The 13,048-nt window shown below is 41.3% G+C and overlaps 1 protein-coding gene and 1 pseudogene across 7 annotated transcripts in view; one reads left to right on the top strand and one right to left on the bottom strand.

The window, feature by feature from the left end:
* Abl2 (ABL proto-oncogene 2, non-receptor tyrosine kinase) overlaps positions 1 to 13,048 on the bottom strand; it is a 95,130-nt gene that overhangs the window by 42,547 nt on the left and 39,535 nt on the right.
* Dclre1b-ps1 (DNA cross-link repair 1B, pseudogene 1) lies at positions 5,981 to 7,537 on the top strand (annotated as a pseudogene).

Genomic DNA, 13,048 nt, shown 5'->3' with positions numbered 1-13,048 from the left:
ATCACATATGTGAAGTTCTAAAATGTGTGCCTATCAATAATTTTACTGTATCCATTAGCATCTACTTTTGCCACACACTATAATAAGAGATATGTGAGTAGACTAGAAAGTTGAGATTTATGCCAGGAATATTCCCTAACAGATCATGGTTCTAACAACCACCTCAACAAGTGTGGGTCATGACCTCTTTGACTCCTTTCAGAGGGGTCAGATTTCTACCAGAAATGCTGCATATTAGATATGTATGATTCATAACAGTAGCAAGATTACAATTATGAATTAGCAATAAAAATGTTATGGGTGGGGGTTGGGGATTTAGCTCAGTGGTAGAGCGCTTGCCTAGCAAGCGCGAGGCCCTGGGTTCGGTCCCCAGCTCCGAAAAAAAAGAAAAAGAAAAAAAAAATGTTATGGGTGAGGGCCACCATAACATGAAAAGCTGTATTAAAGGGTCACAGTGTCAAGAAGGTTGAGAACTGCTGCTCTAAAGTGAAGGACAAAGGCATTCCAGGTCAGGGATGACTATGACAATGTAGCACCGTAAGACATGCCAATGAAAAAATATGTACTACGGCCTCAAGATTTGTTTGTTTTGAGTGCAGAAAATATGTGTGCAGTCAATAAAGAGCTAAGATAGCAAAAATAGGAGGGAGGTAAAGACGACTCAATTGAGAAGTCCTGCAGCCACACCAAGAACTCCAGATTTATCTTACTGGCAACTAGAAAATGTTAAAGAGCCATGAGAAACCCAGTATGGTGACAACACAGATGAACTCTCAGCTCCTGAAAGGGTAGGAGCAGGAGGACCAGAAGTTCAAGATCAACCTCAGCTATATAACCAGCCCAAGTTAAAACAAGTGGAGAAGAAAGGGCAAGGAGCTAGACAACAAAGAAGAGTTTCGGGAGGTTTTGTTTTTGCTTTGCTTGTATTATGTTTTGAGTAGCAGGACTGTGCATTACCATAGTCAGTTTATATGGTCCTAGGGATTAACCCAGGGCTTTCTGCAAGTCAGGTAAGCTATAAAGAGCATTACTAATTCTTTTAAGTTTCTGTTTTATGGAAGTATGTATTTGTAAATGCCTGGATTAGGGAGATGTGTTCACATATGTACACTAAGAAAATATAAAACAAAAGGTCACTAGTAGTTAAATATGGATCAGTTAAGTTCAATATACCAACCATTCACTCAACTCTCCCAAAGTACTAAAGTGTAATGGTTGTATTGAGTAATGGCTTTGCACTTTTCAAATCATTCCTAGCTTCTCAAGCATTTACCCTTGTTAAAGACTGAGAACATGGGTGAAATGGGAAACTGCTCTTAATCTAAGACATAGATACCAAGAACAAGAGTGTGACAAATTTACTATGTGATAAATACAATTTGTGGTGGTTTGAATAGGACAGGCCCCCAAGACTGGTGTGTTTGAATGCTTTGCCCATAGGGAGTGGCACTATTAGAGAAGATGTGGCCTTGGAGTAGGTGTGACCTTGGAGTGTGTTGCTGTGGAAGTGAGCTTTGAGGCCTAGTGTGGCATTTATTTCTGTTGCCTACAGATCAAGAAATAGAACTCTCAGTTCCACCACCATATCTGCCTGCCTGCTGCCACGTTTCCTGCTATAACAATAAAGAACTAAAACTGAGCCTTGGAAACTGTAAGCCAGCCCCAACTAAATGTTTTCCTTATAAGAAGTTGTGGTCATGATGTCGCTTCACAGCAACAAGACCCTAAGACACTGTTCCAATTAATTCTCTCTGGACCTGATTCCATGACTTCAGTTTAGAGTCTGTTAATTTCTCATGATTGTCTGCACACTGTTCTTCTCTAGTATCAATGGGATATACATAAATAGCCAAGACTGGTTTTATTCATTCATTCATTTATTTTGTTTAGACACAAACAAGTCTGACCATGTAACTTTGCAAGGCTCCCTCACTTGCATTCAAGTCTCAACTTTCACATGGCACACAAGGCTCTTTTGCAAGGCGTTCTACTGCATTTCTCTACAATTTTCTTTTTGGCAAACACCTAATGGCTCACTCCATGCTTTGGACTTACTGAACTCTGTAGCTCCTAAATCATCCCCAATATTTGCTTCTCATCAGCTCTTTAGCCCTAACTTTGCTGCTTGATGTCTCATCCCTAAATAATATCCACAGACACTAGAAAAGACACCTCATGCTTCTGTTACTCTGTGAGAAGACAAGGAATACACAGAAGCTGCCATGGCACTGCAGCCAGCTATGTCCCAGTTGTCCCAGAGACTCGTGGAGGATGGGGGAGTTTTAAGCACCAATACTCTGAGATAACTTATTATATAACAGCTATGTAGCAGTAAAAATTTCTTTTTGAAAACAGAAAATCGGGGTTGGGGATTTAGCTCAGTGGTAGAGCGCTTGCCTAGGAAGCGCAAGGCCCTGGGTTCGGTCCCCAGCTCCGGAAAAAAACAAAAAAACAAAAAAACAAACAGAAAATCTTGCTGGGCAACAGTGGCGTAGGCCTTTAATTCCAGGATTCAGGAGACAGAGGCAAGCAGATCTCTTGAGTTTTGAAGCCAGTCTGATCTACAGAGCCTGGTCCAAGACATCCATGGTTATACAGAGAAACCTGGTGTGTGTATTGGGGGTGGCGGGGTCAGGGGGGTATTAAGAAACACTAAAAATCAAATTTCTACCTTGTATTCGTATATATTCTTTGTCTATATACAGTGAGGGGTTCTCAGGCTTTCTTTTATTCAAGTGTCACCTTATCCTTTGATTGTATTCAACATGCATTCATCCCTTACTGGCACTTCTACTTTCACAGTGTATGTGTCTGTCTGCCTACATACATGAACTCTAGACTCTATAGGAGAAAACATGTATTATATGATGCTTAGGCTGATCCCACAGCTTAGCTTCAACCACTCTGTCTTTCTCACCTGCCATACCACACCACTAAGTACCAAAACCTAATAGCAGTTAAGACCTGAGAAGTATCAGAAGCATAAGAGGAGAATCAAACATACGTCAAGAACTAATCTGGAACAGTCTTGTTAGGAGTATCATCTTAATGCTACCCAACTACCTACCTACCTACACACACACAACAACAGAAATATTAGTCATTGTGACCAAATATTAAATACATTTCTCTAAAAAAAAATCACAATACAAAACTCCAAATGTTAAATCTCAGAAGAGTCATGAATTAAATGGAAAGTGGGAAACTGAATAATTTATAATTTTTTAAACTTGATTTTGGGGGAAGTTAGTCCGCGGAAGACTAACGGTCTGCATGACTGGTGCTCAGTCACCTCTAAGTACTGAGCAACGTCTGCATCACCACACTGATAGGTCACTACCTGCCTCTCAATAATGCATCAGATCCTCAGCCTCCACTCACGGCAAGTCTGCTAACACACCCCCAGTAGTCCATTGCTCCACTCTCCACAGGGCATGAGCGAGATAGCATGGAAAGTACAAAGCTGAAAGATAGTACGATTCTGTTCTTAAGGCGATTACTGTCTGAGTTTGGGGGCATTTTGAAAAGTTTAGCCTATCCTGTTATGAAGTACAGCAAGTATTAATCACATTACATCTAAGTACAAGGATATAGAAATACAATTCTGTAAAACACCCTGTGACACAACAAGAAATGCTTTTCATCAAACCAGAAAACTCTTCTGAGAAATAATAAAATCACTGTTAAACCCCAACTCTAACCTCCATTGGTCACAGATGTTCCTATTGAGTACCACAGTATTTCCCAAGAACGGCACAGTGGTAAACATCTGTAATCCCAGCACCCGAGAGTCTGAGCATTGAGGACCGTGAGATCAAGTGTGGAGATTTGAACTAGAAGAACCACAAACAGTTTTAGAACTGATGGAATTCAGCCTACTGGTTAGCACACCTAGATGGGCATGCCTTGGGGAGGCGGAGTCCAGTGGAGTTATATATCCTGATGACTTCATGCTGTTATGGACCATGGCTCTGCTTGTCGTCCTCAAGGTCATCACCTCCCTCCTGATCTATGAGTTGTATGAAAACTCTAAGGAGGCTTCCAGCACGTATCATAAGCACTTACAATAATAGTGATTGATCTTTCCAAGAATTGCTGCTGGAGCAGATTAATGATTTAATCACCACCCTCAGAAAGAACTTACAGATGTAGATGGTTAATAAAGTTAGGTTAAGATGCTTTTGTTAATGGCTTTGATGGAAAAAAATCTTGGGAAACAATGTAAAGTTCAGAAAGGCACACTCAAGAGTTCAGGACAGCCAGGGCTGGTTACACTGAGAAACCCTGTCTTGAAAAGCCAACAACACCTCTCCCCACAAAAAACCAGCACATTCTTGATAGCTGAGCAAGAATTTTCTTGAGGTCTCCTACTAGCTAACATGCCTCTCCTGCTAAAGCAGGGCTGGTAATCAAGGTGATGATTAATTTCTTGTACCCATTTTTGCCCTTGGCTTCCTAATGCAATATAATAAAAAACTGTTAGTGAGATGTGCACCCTGAGTATTTAAAATAGAAATAGAAATGACTGGTCTTTACATAAAAGTTTAGATTTGTGTTTCTTTTAAGTTTTTAAAATAAGATTACTCTTTAAAATAAATAATAAAATAACTGGTCCTGTCTTTGTAACCACAAGTTACAACCTGCCATTAAGAGAAACTGGCTGAGAAAATTATCTTGTTTGCTTACACTCTGATAATCTATAATAAGTTACTTAAAATATGAATGTGCCTGGGTCTTTGGGATAATCTGTCTCTTACCTGTAATATATAAAGCATTTATTTATTCATGTAAAGGTAGGGGACATACTGGGTTTCCATAATCATTCATTACAAGAAAAATAGATGCAACCATGTTGGAATTTTTATACTGCCTGAAAATTTTTACTAGGATATATTAACTATGGGGGTTAAATAATTAGTGGAGCTTTGCTTTCTCCACAAAACATATGTATATGTATGTACATATGCAAAGTTGTTGAAGCTTGATGAAACTTGCTTCATTCAGCGCGCGCGGGGGGAAAGGGGGGAGGGGTTCCCACCTTTGTAAATGGCCCCAGGAGTCTGAGCCAGCCCCAGAGAATCAGTTGTTCCCTCAAAGAAATATCTGCTAAGTGACCAATCATCAATGCTTCACCCCACCTCAGTTTACCTGTTGCAAAGCCCCAACAATAGTACTTGATATCAATGGATCTAACTGGATGATGTATTTTCTATTGGTTCCCCTAGCTTGTAAACTAGCTTGCATGTATTTTTTGCAAATGTGCATCCTGTATCTGTCTAAATTATTACTTTTCCATTAAAGTGGAATTATTTATTGACAACAACGTGTGGTATCTATGGGGAAATTTTGAGTAGTTATGTGCACGGACATGTCAAGTCATAAAATGTTTCTTCACTATTAATATGCCATCATTAGGGATCTGCGTCAATCTAAATTTCATAAGCATCATAGGGAGGGTTCCAAAGCTTCTAAGTAAATAAATTAAATGCGGTATTTATGTAGCTCCTAGAGTGAGAGTTATTTATTCAGTGAATATTTTGAAAATTCTGAATGGTATTCAAATATGCCTGATAACAAGATACAAATTAATATAAAAATAAAATGTCAGTATTCATTGACTTAAATTAAAAAAAGATCACCCCACCCAGGTCGCACACACTTTGACAAAGTGTGGACTGGGCCTGAGCTCCCATGTGGGTGTGAGGGATGCTTTCCGGGCTTCTTCTGCATTGGGAGCCTTCACTTGGTCATCCTGAGTGTGGCCTTCTTTTTGCTTATTCTGTCTACTTCCATTTCTGGGGTGGTTTTCCCTGGTCTTGTTCTTGTGTCCACATGTTGTTGGGGCTGTTGTGGAAGCCTCGCTCAGGAATGGTGTTCTAGACGAAGAGGAGTCCACTGGGTGACTCCCCACCCTCCCACCATAAACAGAGTCATAATCCCCCAAACGCCCACTGCTGTGTGCTGGCTCTTCTTATCCCACATGCACTGTAATCACAGGGTGGGCCCCTCTACTGCTCCCGTCACTGCCCAGTTCTTGCACCATTGCCTGCTGGTGTCTAAGCAGTGGATCTGAACCCTGGAGATTGGTAAGAGCCACCTTATATGATGAGCTGCTAGATGAAACTGGGCAAGAAACCATGACTGTAACCCTCATAGATGCCAATCACTGCCCTGGTTCTGTCATGTCTCTCTTTAAGGATACTTTGGAACAATTCTCTACACAGGTGATTTTCGATAAACACCATTCTCGCTGAAGGAGTCCGCTCTGATACCGAGGAAACAGATTCATACTTTATATCTATAAAATACCAATTGCAATCCAGCCATGGTTCTTCCTTCCAGACAAGAAACTACTCAGAAGGAGTGTCCAGCTAATTCATCAGTTCCCACAATTTAACATAAAGATTGGACTGAACTCTATAGTCTAGGAAAAAGAGTCACTGCGGGAGCAACCAGTCCTTGAGTTGCCAACCTGGGTAGTTATTGAGTCTAAGGCCTGGAGATGGTCCAGCTGCTGGGCCTGGCAGATATGTTCACAGTGAGGAAGAGGGTGGGCGCATCCACACTGTGGACCACGTGGAGATCTGTCATTCTGCCATGCTTCAGTGGAAGCATCCCTTACTCTGACCATTCACCCTACTCTGAGCTTCGAGCTTTCACTGCGGCTCTGAGGCCTTACCAGGTGGTGCTCATAGTCCGTCAACAGCCTTGTGAAAAGTTCTTTCAGGACAGCTTGAGTCCTAGGCTCTCTATGCTTCTGATTCCACACTCTGTGCAGCAATACACGAGTTCCTCCTTGAGGAAAACAAATGTGCTTTGGCAGTTAGAAAGGGGGCTAAACAGGCCAAGAACCCAGGGTGTTGTGTTTGAATCCCCTGAGGAGAAAGCTGATCAGGTTAAAGTTGACAGAGACTCAAAGAAACACAAAAAAGAAAGCCTCTCTCCCTGGGCTGGGTGCCTTGCGAGGCTTTGCCTCCATCCTCGCAGGCTAGGAAGCAGTTGTTCCCAGACTTCTGCAGGAAAGAATGTGATGAGCCAGTTCTTTTCTGTGACTCCAACAAGATGGCGACTGTGTTGCCTGCCCCACTGGAATTTTCAGTGCAGTTACAACCTGGAGATGAGTTTCTCTTTCCAGAAACCAGGGAGGAAATTGGTTTAGGGTCCCCACTGCTGTCAAGGGGAGGCAGAGGTTCACCAGCGAGAGGGAACCAAAGCAATGGCATAGGCTATTGTTCTCCCCAGCTCACATTAGCAGAACCACTCATCTAACCTCTGAGTCTGGGGGCCTGGCTTAAAATACCTTCTTACTCCAGTGGATTTCCTCCAAGCAGGGTTCTCCTCCAGGAACTTTGACCAGCAAGTGGAAAAACACCGGAGAGTGCAGTGTAACAGCCCTGCAGTTGTGAACACAGTGGTGATGGCTAGTGGCAAGAGTTGGCTCGGTGTCTTCCTTCACAGAATCCTGCGGCTCACCCTGAGTAGCTCTCCTGAAGCTTTTTATGAAGTCCTGGTGCCTATGAAACCCTTAGTTTTATAGCACATTGCATTGTTTATGTAAGTTTTATTATACTTAAGAAATAATTTTCATTATAAACTATTCAGTGTTCATAAACACATGAAAAGTTCTTAGAAGTTCAACTTGGTTTAATCCAGTTTTTCTCAACATGCCACACGTTTATTTTGGTTTCTTTATTTTTTTGTTTGAGTGGAAAAAAATACGAGTCTGAATCAAAAAAAAAAAAAAAAGGGAAGAAAAAAAGAAAAACAATTCAGAGGGGGAAAAACAGGAGGGGCCAAAACTCTAATACACTAATAAACAAGTTTAATCTACTACAATTAATTGAATTAATGTCTAAAACAATTCTGAAATAAGTTACAAATCGGCTGTCTTTAAAAAAAACTACACAAAACCATAATAGATTATTAATATTTTTAAAAAGCAAAGACTACAATTAAAAGTTTATAGAAAGACCACACATCATGGCTCATGCCTTAAATGCCTGCAGAGACTGATAAATGTGTTGAGTTGAAGGCCCCGGTTTAGAAAACATATTTCAGGCCAGTCAGGGCAACATAGAAAGACCCTGTGTCAAAAACAAACAAGAAAATGAAAGCCACAGGGATTGGAGAAAGAGCTCTCCGGCTAAGAGCTCTGACTGCTCTTCCAGAGTAAGAGGTTTAATAACTAGTACCCACATGATGGCTTAAAACCAACTGTGACCCCAGTCCTGGGATCTGATGCTATCTTCTGCCTTCTGGGGACACCAAGCATTCGCGTGGTACACATAGAGACAGATAGGCACAACACTCACACATAAGGTAAAATTAAAATAATTTAAAATTGTTTAAGTAAAATAAAATGAAGACCTTTTATCAAATCTCCTACCAAGGAAGACTGTAAAGCAAGCCTTGACAACACAAGGCTAATCATATTCTCCCGTGTACTTTTTTTTGTTTTTGAGACAAGGTCACATGTAGCCCAGGCTGCCCTAAAACTGGGCAATCTTTCTGCCCATATTACAATGCTCGATAATATGTAAATCTACTGTAATGACTATGAAATGACAGGGGGAATCATGTTTGGCATAGATGTCGTTCTTTGTTTAAACCCCAAATTTTTCTGATCCTTGTTCAAAGTGGATACACAGTCTGGGTGCCCTGGGCTAACTAACTTCCTTATGCCTGCCTCTTTATCTTTAGGATCAAGGAACTAAGAACATTCCCCTACCTTCACTGTGTAGATAAACTGTTCCTGATACTATTTGGTGCTCTCCACTAATATCCCCTGTACCTATCTATATACCTAAAATTAATCAGCCCACTCATATTATCCATAGTTTCTACATCTTTTTAATAGTTGCAATTTTCCTATTGGCTCTAAGCAGAAAACAGAATGTGGTGAGAGGGGTTTATTCCTCTTGCAATGTTTTCCCCTTGCTTTTCTGTGAAATCTCTTAGAGGAGTTTTTTGGTTTTGTTTTTTGTTTTTAAGATTGTATTTATTTTGTGTATGCTAGTACACTGTCACTGACTTCAGACACACTAGAAGAGGGCATCAGATCCCATTACAGACGGTTGTGAGCCACCATGTGGTTGCTGGGAATTGAACTCAGGACCTCTGGAGGAGCAGCCAGTCCTTTTTTTTTTTTTTTTTTTTTTTTAAGATTTATTTTATTTGTATGAGTACACTATTGCTGTCTTCAGACACATCAGAAGAGAGCATCAGATCACATTACAGATGGTTGTGAGCCACCGTGTGGTTGCTGGGAATTGAACTCAGGACCTCTAGAAGAGCAGTCGGTGCTTTTTTTTTTTTTTTTCCGGAGCTGGGGACCGAACCCAGGGCCTTGAACCCAGGGTCTTGCGCTTGCTAGGCAAGTGCTCTACCACTGAGCTAAATCCCCAACCCCCAGTCAGTGCTCTTAACCACTGAGCCATCTCTCCACCCCCCTCCACCCCCCCCCCCCAAGCCAGTACTCTTAACTTCTGAGCCATCTCTCCAGCCCTGGAATTTTTTTTCAGGGAAAAAAAACAAAACAAAAAAACAAAACAAAAAAAAACAACAACAACAACAACAAAAAAACAAAAACCAACCAAACAAACAAACAAACAAAAAATGGAGAGATTTTTGGGGAGGCTTTTTTGTCTCCAAATTGTTGTTTGGAATTTATTCTTAGTCACTGGTAAAGCAGAGGCATACATGGCACAGTAGCAATAGGCTGCCAAGGCTGCAGACAGACAGATGATACCCAGTGAGTTCCACCTTGACTCCTAGCGCCCCTCCCCCCCACTGTGCAGGCTTTCTGTCCCTGTCTTGCCCACATCAGGAAGGCTACACACACACTTGTACTGGTCCAGTGTGGGCTGGCAAACCTCCCGGGAAGCTCTGTGCTTGCCATGTGGTGCTTCGTGAGTCTAATAAATGATGAGAAATGATGGTGGTTGTTAGGCCACCAGGCTAACAAAAAGGAACAGTGACAGAAAACTAGAATGCATACAAAATAAATTCTTGCCATAGCCTCTAGAGTTGAAAGGAAGACTTAAAAACTTGATGAAAATCAATTATCATCCATTCTTAACATATAAATTTTAAGCAGTTAAAATTTTCCTAAACGTTCCATTTGTTATCTCACTTTGGGAGGTGAAGGCAAAGGTCTAGCATATTAAGGTAGCATAAGAAAACACAAATAAAAGGCTTTCACTGGCAGCAATCATTTTAGTTTTTAGTGTTGCTATATTTTCCCTGAGCCTAGTCAGGATTCTCTTGAAAAACAGAACTGATAAAATGGATATTTTATACATTGTGTGTGTGTGTGTGTGTGTGTGTGTGTGTGTGTGTGTGTGTGTGTGTGTGTGTGCGCGCGCGCGCGCGCGTTCCTTTTTTAATATAGCCTGCCACCAGAAGGTGTGGCCCAGATTAGAGGTGGACCTTCCCACCTCCAAAGATCTAGATTGAAGGTGGGTTTTCACACTTCAAATTATTTAATTAAAAACATTTCCTTGGGCTGGAGAGATGGCTCAGAGGTTAAGAGCACCGACTGCTCTTCCAGAGGTCCTGAGTTCAATTCCCAGCAACCACATGGTGGCTCACAACCATCTGTAATGGAATCTGATGCCCTCTTCTGGTGTATCTGAAGACAGCATACTCACATAAAATAAAAGAAAAGAAAAGAAAATAGAAGAAAAGAAAGAAAGACAGACAGACAGACATTCCCTCACTGGTGTACCCACCACTTGGGTTTTAGTTAATTCCAGTTGTAGTCAAGTTGACAACCAAGAATATCCAACACAACTAGCTTAAGAAAATTCAAGTAGTTTAGTTCACTTAGGAACAAAATTCTACTTTTGATGTACAGACCTTAGGAGGGAATGAATCAATAGTTTTATTTTTGCTTTAAACCAGCCTAGGCCAACCTGAATTTACTATGTAGATGAGAGTGACCTTGAACTTTGAGTCTTCTGCTACGACCTCATCAGTGCTGGGATCAGTCATGCTCTACACATCTCCTTTTATGTAGAGCCAGGGACTGAACACCAGGCTTCAGGGATCTTGGCATGCACTAGACATGCTGGAGACAAATAAAAAAAAAGAGTCCCTATTTCTAGTGAGCAAGCAAAGAATAAAAACACTGAGTGTGATGGAGGGAGAGGCAGGAGAAAATCATTAAGTTCAAGGTCATCCTTGGTTACACAGCAAGTTGGAGGGCCAGCCTGAGATAAATGACACCCTGACCCCATCACAAACCCAAAAATGAATAAAGTACTTGCCATATCTGGTGACTTGAGTTCAATCACCAGAACCCATAAATGTGTTATGGGTACAGTTGACTTCTGACCTCCACACACTTATACCATGGAACACATGCATGCATGAGAGCGCGCGCGCACACACACACACACACACACACACACACACACACACACACACACACACACTTGAAGAAAATCACTAAATAAAAACCTCTATAAAAGGTAAACAAAACCACACAAATAAAAATTACTCTTGGAGCCCTGAGCCCTGGTTGCTACACTAAACATTCCAATTATTTCAAAGATCCAGTGAGATCTAGCCCAACCCTTGAGGCTTCTGCCAAAATGGCACAAGTCAAGATCCAAGAATATTACTGGAAGACCCTTCCAACTACAGGATCCTTAAACAGGATGCAAAAGAGTCCCCTGCTCCAGGTCACAACAGTAGTCAGGCATTGCTGCCATTTTCCACTATATGCACAAAGATCCCAATAAACATTAGGTAAAGAATGTGGGACTTAAGCAAGGACTTGACTTCACTTAATTATGGAGAAGAGCTAAGGTCACTTCGTTATCTCACTCAGGTCATATTAAAAAACTCAAGTATTGAAAGAAACCTTTATATTCTCTCTCTCTGTGTGTGTGTGTGTGTGCGCGCGCGCGCGTGTATGTTTCTGAATGCAGGTCAAAGGACAATTTGCAAGAGTCAAATTTCAATTCTCTCCTTCAACCACGTTAGGACTGAATGAATACAGGTCATCACCATGCTTGGTAGCAAATACTTTTACCAGTTAAGCCATCTTGGTAGCTCCTAGGGAACTTTTGAGGTTTTGATTTTAAAAATGGAAATCTTTCCCCTGAAAACTGACACACATTAAAAGATTATGTAACAAGTTGAAAAGTAGCATTTTGGTCACACATTTTATAACTGGTCACAGTCCTCTCAGACATCAATAGTCAAGGAAAAACTGCTACTAAAATTATTTTTCCTGTGGTTCGGGATTCAGCTCAGTTGTAGAGCACTTGCCTAGCAAGCGCATCAGTCCCCAGCTCCGAAAAAAAGAAAAAAAATTTTTTTCCTAAGTACTTAAAGGAATACTGGAGAACTAATTGGTTGTCTTGTCTGGCCCAATAGAAGATGTGCCTAGTCCTGCAGGACTTGATATGCCAGGGTGGGTTGGTACCCAGAGGGGGGGGGGGGTTCTCCCCCTTCTCAGAAGAGAAAGGGAGGAGGGGATGGAGGAGAGACGGGTGATGGGGTTTGACTGAGCTGAGATCAGATGTAAAGTGAATAAATAAATTAATGGTAAAGGAAAAAAAAAAAAAAACAAGGTCTGAAGAGATGGCTCAGTGGTTAAGAGCACAGACTGCTCTTTCCAGAGGTCCTGGGTTCAAATCCCAGCAACCACATGGTGGCTCACAACCATCTGTAATGGGATCTGATGCCCTCTTCTGGTGTCTGAAGACTGCTACAGTGTACTCATAAATAAAATAAATAAATAATTCTTAAAAAAAGGGGGGGGGACAAGAAGAAAAAGGTATACTAGGGTAAAACAGCTTTCTCACACAATGTCCATGCTATGGACCCATGAACCAGGGACCCTACTTATTACAGATGTACTATGTTCTGCATGTACTTGCCCCTAAACAAGTATCCTACTGCATCTGTAGGGATAGCATTACATACAGAACAATATGCAAACAGGAGGATCAGAAGTTCAAGGCTAGCCTGGAGTACATGAAAACTTGTCTTAAAACAGCAAAAGTGAATAAAAGCAAAATAAAAGGAAGAGAGGGAT

Source organism: Rattus norvegicus, chromosome 13, assembly GCF_021556685.1.
Source record: "Rattus norvegicus strain SHRSP/BbbUtx chromosome 13, alternate assembly SHRSP_T2T, whole genome shotgun sequence".
In the NCBI taxonomy this organism is placed as follows: domain Eukaryota; kingdom Metazoa; phylum Chordata; class Mammalia; order Rodentia; family Muridae; genus Rattus; species Rattus norvegicus.
Note: the sequence above shows the minus strand (reverse complement) of the source record. Positions and strands in the feature narration are given on the sequence as shown.